We start from the raw sequence: 16,039 nt of genomic DNA, 5'->3' as shown, positions 1-16,039 counted from the left end.
AAGTTATGTGCTTACAGCAGCTTTCCACTGGTATATCACTTGCTCAATTCCGGTGAGTGGATGGAGAGTTACGAGCAGTGGATGGAGACCTACGAGCAAAAAAATCATGTGAAAAACAGAGTGAAGTTCAGGTACACGCGCTGAGAAGTTCAGGTTCTTCACGCGGTGCATTTTTGAAGAATCTGTTTCGTGATAAAGGCAGAACGCATGATCTCGCCCTTTTCGAAATAATTTGAAAATGGCTAGGAATCAGAGAAAACCATCAACATGAAAAAGTTTCGCATTTTCCGTATCTTTTCAGCGGTATATTATTTGCCCCGTTCCGATAAAGTTTGTAGAAATTACGGCAAAAATATGTTTTTCGCCATTTTCAAAACTGACTTAAAACCGCAAATAATTGGGAGAAACCATACATACCAAAAAGTTTTGCATTTGTTCAAGCTTTCCAACGCCATATCATTTGCTGCATTCAGATGCACGGTTAAAAAATTAGATCGAAAATACGAACTCGGTAGGACTTGGACCATTTTCTAAATTACTCTTAAACCATTCAAAATTAGAAAAAACTTTCAAGATGAAAAAGTAGCGCATTTTCATAAGCTTTCCAATGCCGTATCATATGCCTCCATTGGATTAGCCGTTTAGAAATGACATCGAAAAAACGAACTCAACTATTCGGTTTACGAAATTTTATGTTTTTTCAAATAACTCTTTAACCATAGGGAATTAGAGAAAACTTTCAACATGTGGAAGGAGCGGTTTTGCAGCAGCTTTCCAACGCCATATTATATGCCTCATTCCGATAAACGGTTTAGAAATGTGATCGAAAATACAATTCACGTTTTTTGTGCGAAGAGAAAACGGTTTTCAAAACTGCTCTTAAACCGCTTACATTTTGCCAAAAAATTAACTTGGGTCATGATACTGGTGTCCATAGCCTTCCAACGGTATATCGCAAGCCCCATTTGGGCAATGTTGGCGGAAGTTCAACCTAGTTCACAGGGAAGTTCAACGTACTACTAGCGGGGCAGGTCAGGTTGTGATCAGAATATTATTCTGATCCCATGATCAGAATAGTGTTTATATATATGTGTGTGTGTGTGTGTGTGTTGGTGTTGTTCTAAGAATGATCACGATGCCCTCATGTCCGTATTTCATTTTATCAACACCTCTATCTCTAAACATGTGGACATATTTTTCGATTTCGGCTTTCGCTTGAGGACAAGCAAGGTCTAAGCTTGGGGGAGTTGATACGTCCATTTTGCATCATGCTTTTATATCGATATTTATTGCATTATGGGCTGTTATTACACATTATGTCACAATACTTATGCCTTTTCTCTCTTATTTTACAAGGTTTACAAGGAGAGGGGAATGCCGGCAGCTGGAATTCTGGGCTGGAAAAGGAGCAAATATTAGAGACGTATTCTGCACACCTCCAAAAGTCCTGAAACTCCACGGGAGTTATTGTCAGAATATATAAAAAATATTGGGCGAAAGAAGTACCATAGGGGGGCCACCCACCGTCCACGAGGGTGGGTGGCGCGCCCCCTGCCTCATGGACGCTGGGTGGCCCCCCTTGCCCCATGCCTCGTGGGCCCCCTGGTGGCCCTCTGATGCCCATCTTTGGCTATGTGGAGTCTTTCGTCGAGGAAAAAATCATAAGCAACCTTACGGGACGAAACTCCACTGCCACGAGGCGGAACCTTGGCGGAACCAATATAGGGTTCCGACGGAGCTGTTCTGCCGGGGAAACTTCCCTCTGGAAGGGGGAAATCATCACCATCGTCATCACCAATGATCCTCTCATCGAGAGGGGGTCAATCTCCATCAACAACTTCACCAGCACCATCTCCTCTCAAACCCTAGTTCATCTCTTGTATCCAATCTTTGTCCCAAAGCCTCAGATTGGTACCTGTGGGTTGCTAGTAGTGTCGATTACTCCTTGTAGTTGATACTAGTTGGTTTACTTGGTGGAAGATCATATGTTCAGATCCATTATGCATATTAATACCCCTCTGATTATGAACATGAATATGATTTGTGAGTAGTTACATTTGTTCCTGAGGACATGGGAGAAGTCTTGCTATAAGTAGTCATGTGAATTTGGTATTCGTTCGATATTTTGATGAGATGTGTGTTGTCTTTCCTCTAGTGGTGTCATGTGAACGTTGACTACATGACACTTCACCATTGTTTGGGCCTAGAGGAAGGCATTGGGAAGTAATAAGTAGATGATGGGTTGCTAGAGTGACAGAAGCTTAAACCCTAGTTTATGTGTTGCTTTGTAAGGGGCTGATTTGGATCCATATGTTTCTTGCCATGGTTAGGTTTACCTTAATACTTTTGTTGTAGTTGTGGATTCTTTCAATAGGGGTTAATCGTAAGTGGGATGCTGTCGTGGTTCTAAGCCTGACAGTAGAGTGGGGGGTAGGTATGGAGAGGCAAGGTCCTAGCTATGGAGAGGTTGTAAACACAAAGGATGTACGAGTTCAGGCCCTTCTCGGAAGAAGTAACAGCCCTACGTCTCGGAGCCCGGAGGCGGTCGAGTGGATTATGAATGTATGGATTACAAGGTGCCGAACCCTTCTGCCTGTGGAGGGGGGTGGCTTATATAGAGTGCGCCAGGACCCCAGCCAGCCCACGTAGGAGAGGGTTTAAGGTGAGTTAAGTCTGGGGCGTTACTGGTAACGCCCCACATAAAGTGCCTTTACTATCATAAAGTCTACTTAATTACAGGCCGTTGCGGTGCAGAGTGCCTCTTGACCTCCTGGTGGTCGAGTGAGTCTTCGTGGTCGAGTCCTTCAGGCCAGTCGAGTGAATCCTCGTTGGTCGACTGGAAGGCGACCTCTTCTAGGGATGTCCTAGGGTAAGTTACTTGGAACAGGTCCATGACCCTACCCTAGGTACATAACCCCATCATTAGCCCCCGAATGGATTGAGGCTTCGAGTGAAGAAGGAGTTGATGTCGTTTCCGATTAACCTTTGCGCTATAGTTGTGCGCTGTTCTGGATCAAAGAATCTCTTCGTGGACAGGGAGCAATTTGTCTTCGGTCGACTCGATCCATTCTATTTTTTCGTCGAGTGATCTTTCGAGCTTCGACGATCTCCGAGCGACGGATCGCCGGAAACACCGCGTCTGACAGACTGATTTGTTGCTCGCGGATTCCGCGGGGTGCGAAATTTGGGGGCGCGCGCGAAGCGGGGCGGACCGCGGCGTTCGGATGGGACGGGGCATAGGCGCCTCGATCTCCGCGCCGCCTTTTTCGCCACGTATCCAGTCCTCATAACTGCTCCCAGATATGATTAGATCGACCGGGCCCACATGTCAGCCACTCGGAAGGGACCTTATAAATGTGCCCGGCGAGGATTTCTGTGTTGCGCCTCAGCATTCTCCCTCTCTCCCTCTGCTTCCTTCCCCCCTGCTCAGCGCGCTCGCTCTCACCCCCGCACCACTTCCCTTCGTGCATCTCGCCGGCGACCATGGCCAAGGAGAAGACGGCGGCGCTGGAGCGTGCCAAGAAGGCGTCGGCATCGGAGAAGGCGAAGGGGAGATCCACCAGCCGCAGAGGGTCCTCGTCCAGGTCCCGCCTGCCGAAAGGCTGGGTCCAAGGAGACTGGATCCAGTCGACCATCACGGAGAAGGACCTCCTCGACATGGCCAACGAGGGCTTGATCCCTCACGGAGCTGCGAGGTTGCCGGGGAAGGAGTGGCAGCCACAGCCAGAAGAGGGTGAGTGTGTGCTTCTGGCCACTCATGTTGATCGTGGGTTTTCCTTGCCGCCAAGCATTTTCTTCCGTGGCTTCTTGAATTTCTTTGGGGCGCAGCTCCACCACTTTACCCCAAACTCCATTGCCTATCTTGCTGCATTCGTGTCCATGTGTGAGGGTTTCTTGGGCTGTCGACCGCACTGGGGTTTGTTCAAACGTATCTTCACGTGTCGCTCTCAGACCGTGAAGAAGGCGAGCCCAGGTGATGAGAAGACCCGAGTCGTCCAAATGTGTGGGGGCCTGGGGATTCAGGTGAGGAATAATAGCACCTTCCCGCCCATGTCCTTTCCCGAGTCCGTCAGAGGCTGGCAGTCGACTTGGTTCTACTGCCAGGTCCAGTCAACGCCAGGGCAGTCGAGTGGACTCCCTCCGTTCACCATGGACCGAGTGAACAAGCCCTCCCCTCTGAAGCTGATTCCGGAGGAGAAAGCCGACGTGAAGATGTTGATGGAGCGCGTGGTGCAGCTGGTTCGGGAGGGTGTGACAGGCATGGACCTTTTGGAGGTTTTCCTCAAGCGTCGCATCCAGCCTCTCCAGTTCCGGAGCCACTGCATGTGGTTGTACTGTGGGCCCAAAGACGAGACTAGAGTCCATCCAGAAGAAGTCGACGACGCCACTCTGGAAAGGTGGATGGTAGCCGTTACTGGGAACAGGGACAACCCGCGCGGAGCCAGAAGGATTCCTCCACTCGACCACAACAGCGACCCAAACAAGGTACACTTGCTCTGCTTTCCATTGTGTCCTTGTCGTACTCATTTCTGCTAACCCTGTCGACTGGTCGACTGATCCTTGCTTGGGCGTCTGCTAGGCCTTCACCGAGCTGTACTCGATGCCCAATGGGGCACAAGCTCCGACTGAGGAAGGCGAGGCGAGCGGGGGCGAGGCGAGCGGGGGCGAGAGCCAGGAAGAGGAGGAATGGGACTCGGATGCTGCAGGGGATGACGACGACGATGATGATGATGAAGGTGATGAAGATGACATCGAGGACGAGGAAGAAGAGGAGGAGGAGGTCGTTCCACCGCGCTCAGAAAGGCGGTCGAAGCTTGTCCACGACCCTTCGACCGAACGTGGTAAGGGGGTTGCGACTGCCACTCAGTCGACCAAGCGCCCTCGGACCACCTCTCCGGCGCCGACTGAAAAGGCGCCGAAGCAGCCCAGGGCGGCCTCCTCGAAGCCGACCAAGCTCCTGCCGAAGATGAAGGTGTCCATCCCCACCATATCAGGGTAATTGTGTTGCTCATATTTTCTTATTCTTGTGCGAACTTTATCTTTGGTCGACGCTGAGGTTAGTCGACTGATCCTTTGGAGTTGCAGTGCTGCTACCTCTGAGACTTCGGCCCGGGCCGATGACCACGAGATGGAGGATGCAGCAACTTCGAATCCAGGTACTGTGTTCTTAATACCGTTCTTAGTCGACTGACTCGCGATCTCTGATCCTGACCCTTCTCTGCAGCTCCACCCAACACTGTTATCGATCTTCCTGATGATGATGAGGATGAAGAGCCGCTGAAGCACAGGAGGAGTCGGAAAGCGTCCGCCAGTAAGGTGCCTCAGGATGTGTCAGCACCTGAAATTCTGACTGTGGAGGAAGAGAACACCACTCGACACACGGTGACCTTCGCGACCCCACTGACGAGTGCTCAGCAGCCCTCCCTCTTCACGACTCACCACGTCCCAGAGGACCAAGCTGGTGCAGCGAAGGAGGCAATACGCCAGGCGGGACTCATGATGGAGCAGCTGAAGACCATCCGGGATGCGAGCCAGGCAGCTTATGACGCCAGCTCTGCCCTCCAAAGCAATGTCCAGGTCAGTCGACTGTTGTTTGTTCTGTTGGATATGCTACCAAAAACTTTTCTTTTCCGGGATTTATATTAGTCACCCACTGGGTGTGTCGAATAAACTCCGTGTTAGCGGGGGCACGCTGAGTGCACCCGCTGGGTGTAGTCCCCAAGGCTAAGGTCGACTGCTGGCAGTCGGCCTTAGGCTTTATGATGTCAATCTTTCTGTCAGTCGACTGGTCGACTGGATTTCGCAAACCGGTGGGGGCACGCTGAGTGCACCCACTGGGTGTAGTCTCCAAGGCTAAGGTCGACTGCTGGCAGTCGGCCTTAGGCTTTATGATGTCAATCTTTCTGTCAGTCGACTGGTCGACTGGATTTCGCAAACCGGTGGGGGCACGCTGAGTGCACCCACTGGGTGTAGTCTCCAAGGCTAAGGTCGACTGCTGGCAGTCGGCCTTAGGCTTTATGATGTCAATCTTTCTGTCAGTCGACTGGTCGACTGGATTTCGCAAACCGGTGGGGGCACGCTGAGTGCACCCACTGGGTGTAGTCCCCGAGACTGTGGTCGACTGCTTGCAGTTGGTCACAGTCTTAGAGAATGCGTCTCGCACACTGTTTTTTTTTTTTGAGGTCGACTGGTCGACTTTGTCTTCAACAGGATTAGTGGGGGCACGCTGAGTGCACCCACTGGGTGTAGTCCCCGAGACTACGGTCGAATGCTTGTGTTCGGCTGTAGTCTTAGAAACGTGTGTTTTTCCCTTTTCACTCGGAAGTGAATTATTTTTGACATTTAGTCGATTGGTTCTTCGCAGAACTCTTGTGATCTTGTGACTCGCTACTCAGAACTGGAACAGAAGCATACTCAAGTCGAGCTGAGCTTGAAGCTGGTTCAGGAGAAGCTGACAAAGGCAAAGGAGGAGACTGAAGGTATGTTTGGTGAGACCCTGACGACTGCTTTTCCTCTTGCTTGTTTCAACATCTGATCTTGCTGTGTCTTGCAGGTAAGGTAAGGGAGGCCCAGCAGAAGAAAGACCTTGAGCTAGCTGAGAAGATCAAGCTTGCTGACGAGAAGTTAGCTTCAGTCACCAAGCTCGAACAAGACAATACCAATTTGAAAACTGCTCTTGGGATTGCCAATAAGGAAGTCAGTCGACTGAGAACTGACAAAGCTGCCTTGACCGACCAAGTCAGCAAATTGACTGAGAAGAAAACTGAACTGGAGGCCTTCCTGAGTGGCCTTGCCAAGAAGCTGTTTCTTATGCTTGAAGGTAAACCTCCGTGTTTGGCAAATATTTTCAACTGTGGCCTTTTCCATTCGACTATCTCCTTGACTTAGTGATCACCCTTGCAGAATTTTGTCAAAACTTTGAAGAAGAAACCAGCCGACTGGAGCCAAACCTTGACCCCGTCAATTCTCCGGTGAATGACGAAGTTGCCATGGATGTTTTCCGACTGGAGTCTCGTGTTGCAGCTGTCGTGGACTATCTCGCAAGGCTGAAGGCCGCCACTTCTCGCATCGACTCGACGCTCTGGCCTGAGGAGACACTTCAGAATGACCTTGAGTCGCTGATGGCCCGCTTGAACACGATCCCTGGTCGAGTGCAAGAGTGGAAGAAGTCCTCGGCTCGGTGTGGTGCAGATGTCGCTCTGTGTCTGGCCCGAGTCCACTGCAAAGATGCACGAGAGGAGAAGCTGGCGGCCCTTCGGGTGGCCAATACCAAGAAGCACGACTTCAGGTCCTTTATGGAGACTTTCCTTGCAGCTGCCACTCGGATCGCCGACGGAATTGACCTTGATGAATTTGTTGCACCTTCTAGCCCTCCATAGGAGGGGTAAAAAACTTCTTCTGGCTCGACTCTTTAAATTTGCCTCGGTATGCCGAGTGGAATTGTAACCGACAAACTTTAACAGGCTCGACGCCTGAGCACTTTCGGTTCCTTTAGATATCGATTCAAACTTGAATTTGGCGCTTGAATATGATTGCCTTCGGCTCAAAATGTCTTTTGCAGGTTCAAAGCAAGGTGCCTGTGCTTAGGCGAGCGCTTGGACTGCAGCTAAGCCTCCGAGTGTGAGGGTCGCTCTTCACTCGGTAGGATTTTTGTAACTTAGGCGAGCACGAGGCTGCAGCTAAGCCTCCGAGTGGAAGGCTGGCTTACCACTCGGTAGGATTTTGATAACTTAGGCGAGCACGAGGCTGCAACTAAGCCCCCGAGTGAGAGGATCGCTCTTCACTCGGTAGAATTTTCACAACTTAGGCGAGTGCTTGGACTGCAGCTAAGCCCCCGAGTGAGAGGGTTGCTCTTCACTCGGTAGGATTTTGATAACTTAGGCGAGCACGAGGCTGCAGCTAAGCCCCCGAGTGAGAGGATTGCTCTTCACTCGGTAGGATTTTGATAACTTAGGCGAGCACGAGGCTGCAGCTAAGCCTCCGAGTGGAAGGCTGGCTTACCACTCGGTAGGATTTTGATAACTTAGGCGAGCACGAGGCTGCAGCTAAGCCTCCGAGTGGAAGGCTGGCTTACCACTCGGTAGGATTTTGATTACTTAGGCGAGCACGAGGCTGCAGCTAAGCCTCCGAGTGGAAGGCTGGCTTACCACTCGGTAGGATTTTGATTACTTAGGCGAGCACGAGGCTGCAGCTAAGCCCCCGAGTGAGAGGATTGCTCTTCACTCGGTAGGATTTTGATAACTTAGGCGAGCACGAGGCTGCAGCTAAGCCTCCGAGTGGAAGGCTGGCTTACCACTCGGTAGGATTTTGATAACTTAGGCGAGCACGAGGCTGCAGCTAAGCCTCCGAGTGGAAGGCTGGCTTACCACTCGGTAGGATTTTGATTACTTAGGCGAGCACGAGGCTGCAGCTAAGCCTCCGAGTGGAAGGCTGGCTTACCACTCGGTAGGATTTTGATTACTTAGGCGAGCACGAGGCTGCAGCTAAGCCTCCGAGTGGAAGGCTGGCTTACCACTCGGTAGGATTTTGATTACTTAGGCGAGCACGAGGCTGCAGCTAAGCCCCCGAGTGAGAGGGTTGCTCTTCACTCGGTAGGATTTTTATAAACTTAGGCGAGTGCTTGGACTGCAGCTAAGCCCCCGAGTGAGAGGGTTGCTCTTCACTCGGTAGGATTTTGATAAACTTAGGCGAGTCCTTGGACTGCAGCTAAGCCCCCGAGTGGAAGGCTGGCTTACCGCTCGGTAGGATTCTGATAAACTTAGGCGAAATGGATTCGCAGCTAAGCCTCCGAGTGAGAGTCTGGCTCACCACTCGATAGGATTTTTACAAACTTAGGCGAAACGGATTCGCGGCTAAGCCACCCACTGAGGGGGAGTTTTTATGTGGGCAAAAATAAAAAGTGATGACACAATTATTTCTAAACCCATGAACTACAGAAGTACTTTATTGCAACTCATCCGAGTGATAAAACTTAAGTGTAAAATGGGCGGAGTAGCTCCGCGTTCCAAGCTCGGGGCTTGTCGATATTATGCTCGACGTTGTAAAGACGGTACGCCCCGTTGTGGAGAACCTTGGTGACGATGAAGGGGCCTTCCCAAGAAGGAGCAAGCTTGTGTGGTTTGTGCTGATCCACTCGGAGAACCAAATCCCCTTCCTGGAAGGCTCGACCTCTCACATTTCGGGCGTGGAAACGGCGCAGATCTTGTTGGTAGATGGTCGACCGGATCAGAGCCATCTCCCTTTCTTCCTCTAAAAGGTTGACTGCGTCCTGCCGCGCTTGTTCAGCTTTTGCTTCGTTGTAGATTTCGACTCGAGGAGCATTGTGGAGAAGATCACTCGGCAAGACTGCTTCGGCTCCATAGACCAAGAAGAATGGAGTTCTTCCGGTCGACCGATTGGGCGTGGTCCGCAGTCCCCAGAGTACAGATGGAAGTTCGTCGACCCAAGCTCCAGCCGCGTGTTTGAGATCACGCATCAGTCGCGGCTTCAGTCCCTTGAGAATCAGTCCATTAGCTCGCTCTGCTTGTCCATTCGACTGCGGATGGGCGACTGATGCGTAGTCGACCCGTGTGCCCTGGGAGTTGCAGAAGGTTCTGAATTCCTCTGAGTCAAAGTTCGACCCGTTATCCGTAATGATGCTGTGCGGGACTCCATATCTGAATATTAGTTCCCTGATGAAGCTAATAGCAGTACCGGTGTCGAGGCTCTTGATTGGTTTAGCCTCGATCCACTTGGTGAACTTGTCGACTGCCACCAGTACATGCGTGAAGCCACTTCGTCCTGTTCTCAAAGGGCCGACCATGTCCAGCCCCCAGACTGCAAAAGGCCAGACGAGTGGGATGGTCTTCAAAGCTGACGCAGGTTTGTGCGACATATTCGAGTAGAACTGACATCCCTCGCACTTATCCACTATCTCCTTTGCCATCTCATTCGCCTTGGGCCAGTAAAATCCGGCTCGGTATGCTTTGGCCACGATGGTCCGGGAGGACGCATGATGACCACAGGTCCCCGAGTGAATATCATTGAGGATGAGTCGACCTTCTTCTGGTGTTATGCACTTCTGACCGACTCCAGTCGTGCTCTCTCTGTATAATTGCCCTTTGATGACGGTAAAGGCCTTAGATCGACGGACGATCTGTCGAGCCTCTTCCTCATCCTCCGGAAGCTCTTTCCTCAAGATATATGCGACATACGGAATCGTCCAGTCGGGAATGACTACCAAAACCTCCATGATCAAGTCGACCACCGCTGGGACTTCAACTTCAGTCGGATCTCTGGCACTCTTGGGCTGCGGAGTTTCTTCGGTGAAAGGATCTTCTTTGACTGACGGAGTATGTATATGCTCCAAGAACACACCACTCGGAATGGCTTCTCTCTTGGAACCTATCTTTGCTAGATCATCAGCTGCTTGATTTTTCAGTCGGGGTATATGATGGAGCTCCAACCCCTCGAACTTTTTCTCCAGCTTCCTCACTGCACTGCAGTATCCAGTCATGGCTGGGCTTCTCACGTCCCATTCTTTCATCACCTGAGTGACCACTAAATCCGAGTCGCCATAGACCATTAGGCGACGGACGCCGAGTGAAATGGCCATGCGCAACCCATATAGGAGGGCCTCATATTCTGCCTCATTGTTGGAGGAATCAAAGTGAATCTGGAGCACATATCTGAGCTTATCTCCTCTGGGGGAAACCAGGACAACCCCAGCACCGGAACCATTCAACATCTTAGAACCATCGAAAAACATGGTCCAATGCTCCGAGTGAACTTCAGTCGGCTGCTGCTGTTCGATCCACTCGGCGAGGAAATCTGCTATTGCCTGGGACTTAATGGCTTTCTTTGCCTCAAACTTGATATCAAGGGGAAGAAGTTCAATCGCCCATTTGGCCACTCGACCAGTTGCATCTCTGTTGTGCAAAATCTCTGATAGTGGAGCGTCGCTGACGACTGTGATTGAATGGTCAGAGAAATAATGAGCAACCTTCTTTGTGGTCATGTATATTCCATACACAAGCTTCTGATAATGAGGATATCTCTGCTTGGATGGAGTCAAGACTTCAGACAAATAATACACTGGGCGCTGAACTTTGAGAGCTTTTCCTTCTTCTTCCCGCTCGACCGTTAGCACAGTACTGACGACTTGTCCTGTGGCTGCGATGTAGAGCAACAGAGGCTCTTTGCTGATTGGAGCAGCAAGCACCGGCTGGGTGGAGAGCAGAGCTTTTAGCTCGGCAAACGCTGCATCAGCTTCTGGAGTCCACTCGAACTTGTCAGCCTTCTTCATCAGTCGGTAAAGAGGCAATGCCTTTTCACCGAGTCGTGAGATGAATCGACTTAATGCGGCCAAGCATCCAGTAAGCTTCTGGACATCGTGCACTCGCACAGGGCGTTTCATTCGGAGAATAGTGCCAATCTTTTCTGGGTTAGCGTCGATTCCCCGTTCGGAAACGAGAAAACCGAGTAACTTGCCACCAAGAACTCCAAATGTGCACTTTGATGGATTGAGCTTGATATCATACCTTCTGAGGTTGGCAAATGTTTCGGCGAGGTCAGCGAGCAGGTCGGAACCTTTTCGTGACTTGACAACAATATCATCCATATAAGCTTCCACATTCCGACTGATTTGAGTGAGTAGACACTTCTGGATCATTCGCATAAATGTGGCTCCGGCATTCTTGAGGCCGAATGGCATGGTGATATAGCAGAAGCACCCGAATGGAGTGATGAAAGCTGTTTTTACTTCATCGGGCCCATACAGACGGATCTGGTGGTACCCGGAGTAAGCATCTAAAAAAGACAACCTCTCGCATCCCGCGGTCGAGTCAACAATTTGATCTATGCGAGGGAGAGGAAAGTGATCTTTCGGGCAGGCCCGGTTGATGTGCTTGAAATCAATGCACATTCGGAGCGACTTGTCCTTCTTAGGAACCATGACGACATTAGCGAGCCACTCGGAGTGGAATATCTCTCGGATAAATCCTGCCGCCAACAGTCGAGCCACTTCTTCACCAATGGCCTTTCTCTTCTGGACGGCGGACCGCCGAAGATGTTCTTTGACTGGCTTTGCAGACTTGTCGACTCTTAGGCGATGCTCAGCCAGTCCCCTGGGAACACCTGGCATGTCAGCGGGCTTCCATGCAAAAATGTCCCAGTTCTCACGGAGGAACTGGATGAGCGCTTCTTCCTATTTTGGGTCGAGTGTTGTGGAGATGCGGGTCGGAGCTGCTTCGGGGTCGGTAGGGTGAATGTGAACAGGCTTCGTCTCACCGGACGACTGGAATGCAGACTCTGTGGCGGGCTTCTTGGATCGCAGCAAGTCACTCGGATCTGCGTTTTGCTTGTATTCTTCGAACTCGACCGCTGTCACTTGGGAATCGGCAATTTTGGAGCCCTTCTGAAAGCACTCCTCTGCCTTTTTCCTATCACCGGTGACAGTGATCACACCTTTGGGACCGGGCATCTTCAATTTGAGGTACACGTAACATGGTCGAGCCATGAACCGTGCATAGGCTGGTCTCCCCAAAATGGCATGATATGCACTTTGAAAATCCACGACCTCAAACGTCAACTTTTCTTTGCGAAAATGCTTTGAATCGCCAAACACTACGTCCAAAGCTATCTGGCCGAGCGACTCGGCCTTCTTCCCTGGTATAACTCCATGGAAGCTCATGTTACTAGTGCTCAGTCGGGACATCGGAATGCCCATACCTTTCAACGTGTCTGCATATAACAGATTCAACCCACTTCCACCGTCCATCAGCACCTTTGTCAGTCGAGTGCCTTCGACAACTGGATCGACCACCAAAGCTTGCCTCCCAGGGGTGGCAATATGAGTCGGGTGATCAGATTGGTCGAATGTGATGGGTGTTTGAGACCACTTCAGATAATTTGCCTTTGCTGGGGCAACCATGTTAACCTCTCGGTTAATCACTTTCAGTCGACTTCTGCTTTCCACATCTGCGAAGATCATCAGAGTGGAGTTGATATGCGGATATCCTCCCTCACTGTCCTCTTTGTCTTCGGCCTTGTCCGGCTCCTTCTCCTTGTCCTTAGACTGTTTTCCCTGAAACTGTTGGATCAGGAGTCGACATTGGCGAGTGGTGTGCTTTGGGTAAATGATATTCCCCTCTTCATCTTTCTTCGTGTGAATATGACACGGCATATCCATCACGTCGTTCCCTTCTTTATCCTTTACCTTCTTGGGGTTCCAGGATCCTTTTGGTTTCCCCTTAAACTTTCCTTGAGTCACGGCCAGAGCCTCTCCAGGAGCTGCCGGTTCAGCCTTCCGCTTCTGTTTCCGACTGGTGTTTCCTTTTTCCGACTGACTCGGCTTGTGCTTGCCGCTTCGGAGTCGGTCTTCTTCTTCGCCGTTGGCGTACTTGGTAGCAATCTCCATCATCCGACTCAAGGTCATGTCACTGGTTCGACCAAATTTCAAACTCAGTTCTCTGTTCTTGACACCATCTTTGAAGGCGCATACTGCCTGATGGTCAGAGACATTTTCCACAGTGTGGTGCAAAGTGATCCACCTCTGAATATACTCTCTGAGAGTCTCATTGGTTTTCTGCACGCAGACTTGCAACTCTGTCAATCCCGCTGGTCGCTTGCAAGTCCCTTCGAACGTTCTGACGAACACTCGGGACAGATCTTCCCAAGTGTAAATACTGCTAGGAGGCAATTGAGTCAACCATGCCCTGGCAGAACCTTCCAACATGAGGGGCAAATGCTTCATGGCCACCTCGTCGTTCCCACCACCGATCTGAACTGCCACTCGGTAGTCTTCAAGCCAAGTTTCAGGCTTAGACTCACCAGTGAACTTGCTGACTCCTGTTGCCAACCTGAAATTGGGGGGGATAACTGCGGCTCTGATAGCTCTGCTGAAACATTCAGGACCAGAAACATGTAGTCGACTGCTCGTGGGCACATCTCTGTCGAGTGCGCCTCGATGGGCTCTGTTCCGGTCGACCAATCCTTGCACGATAATGGATCGCGCGTCGAAGCCTGGCTCTCTGGAGTCAGCTGGAACCCTACGCCCTGTACTGTACTGACGCCTATCATCTAGCTGCCGAGGAGCGTAAGACCCACCCCTCGGAGGGGAATAGGGCACTCGACGCCTATCATCTCGGTCGAGTCTGTCGCCATATTGATCTCGCCGATGCTCACGCCCTTCGCGCCGCGGAGGCGATCTGGGGCTGTGAGCCGACTGAACCGTATTCACAGTGACAGATCAACTGTGAATTCTGTTGCGCGACTGAGACACGGCTGAATTCTGATCTCCTGCTGCCCGGAGCAGATCCCTGATCTGCAGCAAACCTCTGCCAGCTTCTGACTGCGAAGGCTGAATGGACTCTGCTATACGGGTCGCAACTGCTAAATTCTGAATTGGGGTTCGATATACCTGAGTCGGCGGGAAGAGTTGACGTCGACTGGTGTCGGGAACTCGTTGCCGCGCGCGCTCGTCGAGTGCTCGCTGAAGGTTCTCCAGTCGAGTGCGCTCGGCCAAATTGGCCAGACGCGCCTCCTCCAAGGCACGAGCCTCGGGGGTTTCTCCTGCGATGGGAATACGCAGGGGATCCTCGTTCCTGCGGCGAAGCTCTTCTCTTTGCAGAGAGTCGAGTGGCTCGGGCTGGTACTCTTCGTAGCCTCGTGCAGGGTCGCCGCCGTCGCCTGCTCCACCACCACGGGCGAAGCCAGGAGGGCTGTGGGGCCCGTCGACCATCAAGATTTCCGCCGCTGGATCACTGCTTCCGCACTCGGATGCAGTCTCTCCGGAGCCAGTCGACTGATCGAACAAGCCGTAGAGAGATTCGTTGGGCTCGATTGCCGCAACTTGTGTAGTGGCCGACTGGCGAGCCACCGCGTGACTCACCCATCGCTGAAGCCTCGACCGGCCTGAGCGCTTGCGCTGGTGGGAGATCGGGAGGGTGGAAGATGGAGGAGCCGACCGATACTGAGTCGATGGTTGCCGCAGCAGAACGCCGCGGACACATGCGCGAAAATGCGTCGCACCGCGGACGGGGAGCGCATCTACGTCGAGTGGAGCTTCCTGGAGCCATGCGGAGTCGTCGGCGATGAAGGCGAGAGTGCCGAGACGGATCTCTTGACCCTCGATCAAAACTCCAGCAGACACCATGATGAAAATACTCGGAAGAATCGCAACTTCTCCACAAAATTGCTAAAACACCTGCCCCAAGGTGGGCGCCAACTGTCGTGGTTCTAAGCCTGACAGTAGAGTGGGGGGTAGGTATGGAGAGGCAAGGTCCTAGCTATGGAGAGGTTGTAAACACAAAGGATGTACGAGTTCAGGCCCTTCTCGGAAGAAGTAACAGCCCTACGTCTCGGAGCCCGGAGGCGGTCGAGTGGATTATGAATGTATGGATTACAAGGTGCCGAACCCTTCTGCCTGTGGAGGGGGGTGGCTTATATAGAGTGCGCCAGGACCCCAGCCAGCCCACGTAGGAGAGGGTTTAAGGTGAGTTAAGTCTGGGGCGTTACTGGTAACGCCCCACATAAAGTGCCTTTACTATCATAAAGTCTACTTAATTACAGGCCGTTGCGGTGCAGAGTGCCTCTTGACCTCCTGGTGGTCGAGTGAGTCTTCGTGGTCGAGTCCTTCAGGCCAGTCGAGTGAATCCTCGTTGGTCGACTGGAAGGCGACCTCTTCTAGGGATGTCCTAGGGTAAGTTACTTGGAACAGGTCCATGACCCTACCCTAGGTACATAACCCCATCAGATGCTTGTCCAAGGAAGGACAGTGCCCAAGCACCGGTTCACCCACATATCAAATTATCAAAGTACCAAACACGAATCATATGAATGTGATGAAAACTAGCTTGATGATAATTCCCATGTGTCCTTGGGAGCGCTTTCCTTTATATAAGAGTTTGTTCAGGCTTGTCCTTTGGTACAAAAAGGATTGGTCCATCTTGCTGCGTCTTATTTACTTTCATTACTCGTTACCCGTTACAAATTACTTTATCACAAAACTATCTGTTACTGATAATTTCAGTGCTTGCAGAAAATACCTTGCTGAAAACCG

The 16,039-nt window shown here is 51.3% G+C and overlaps 1 long non-coding RNA gene across 1 annotated transcript; it reads left to right on the top strand.

The window, feature by feature from the left end:
* The first annotated feature begins 5,517 nt into the window (after nt 1-5,517).
* Nucleotides 5,518-6,609, top strand: LOC123184991 (uncharacterized). The gene is made up of 3 exons (XR_006493142.1): nt 5,518-5,577; nt 6,365-6,479; nt 6,554-6,609. It is a non-coding gene; the product is annotated as an uncharacterized lncRNA (long non-coding RNA).
* The last annotated feature ends 9,430 nt before the right edge of the window (nt 6,610-16,039 follow it).

The sequence above is a fragment of the Triticum aestivum genome, chromosome 2A, assembly GCF_018294505.1.
Source record: "Triticum aestivum cultivar Chinese Spring chromosome 2A, IWGSC CS RefSeq v2.1, whole genome shotgun sequence".
Lineage (NCBI taxonomy): Eukaryota > Viridiplantae > Streptophyta > Magnoliopsida > Poales > Poaceae > Triticum > Triticum aestivum.
This window is presented reverse-complemented; position numbering and strand designations above follow the sequence as displayed.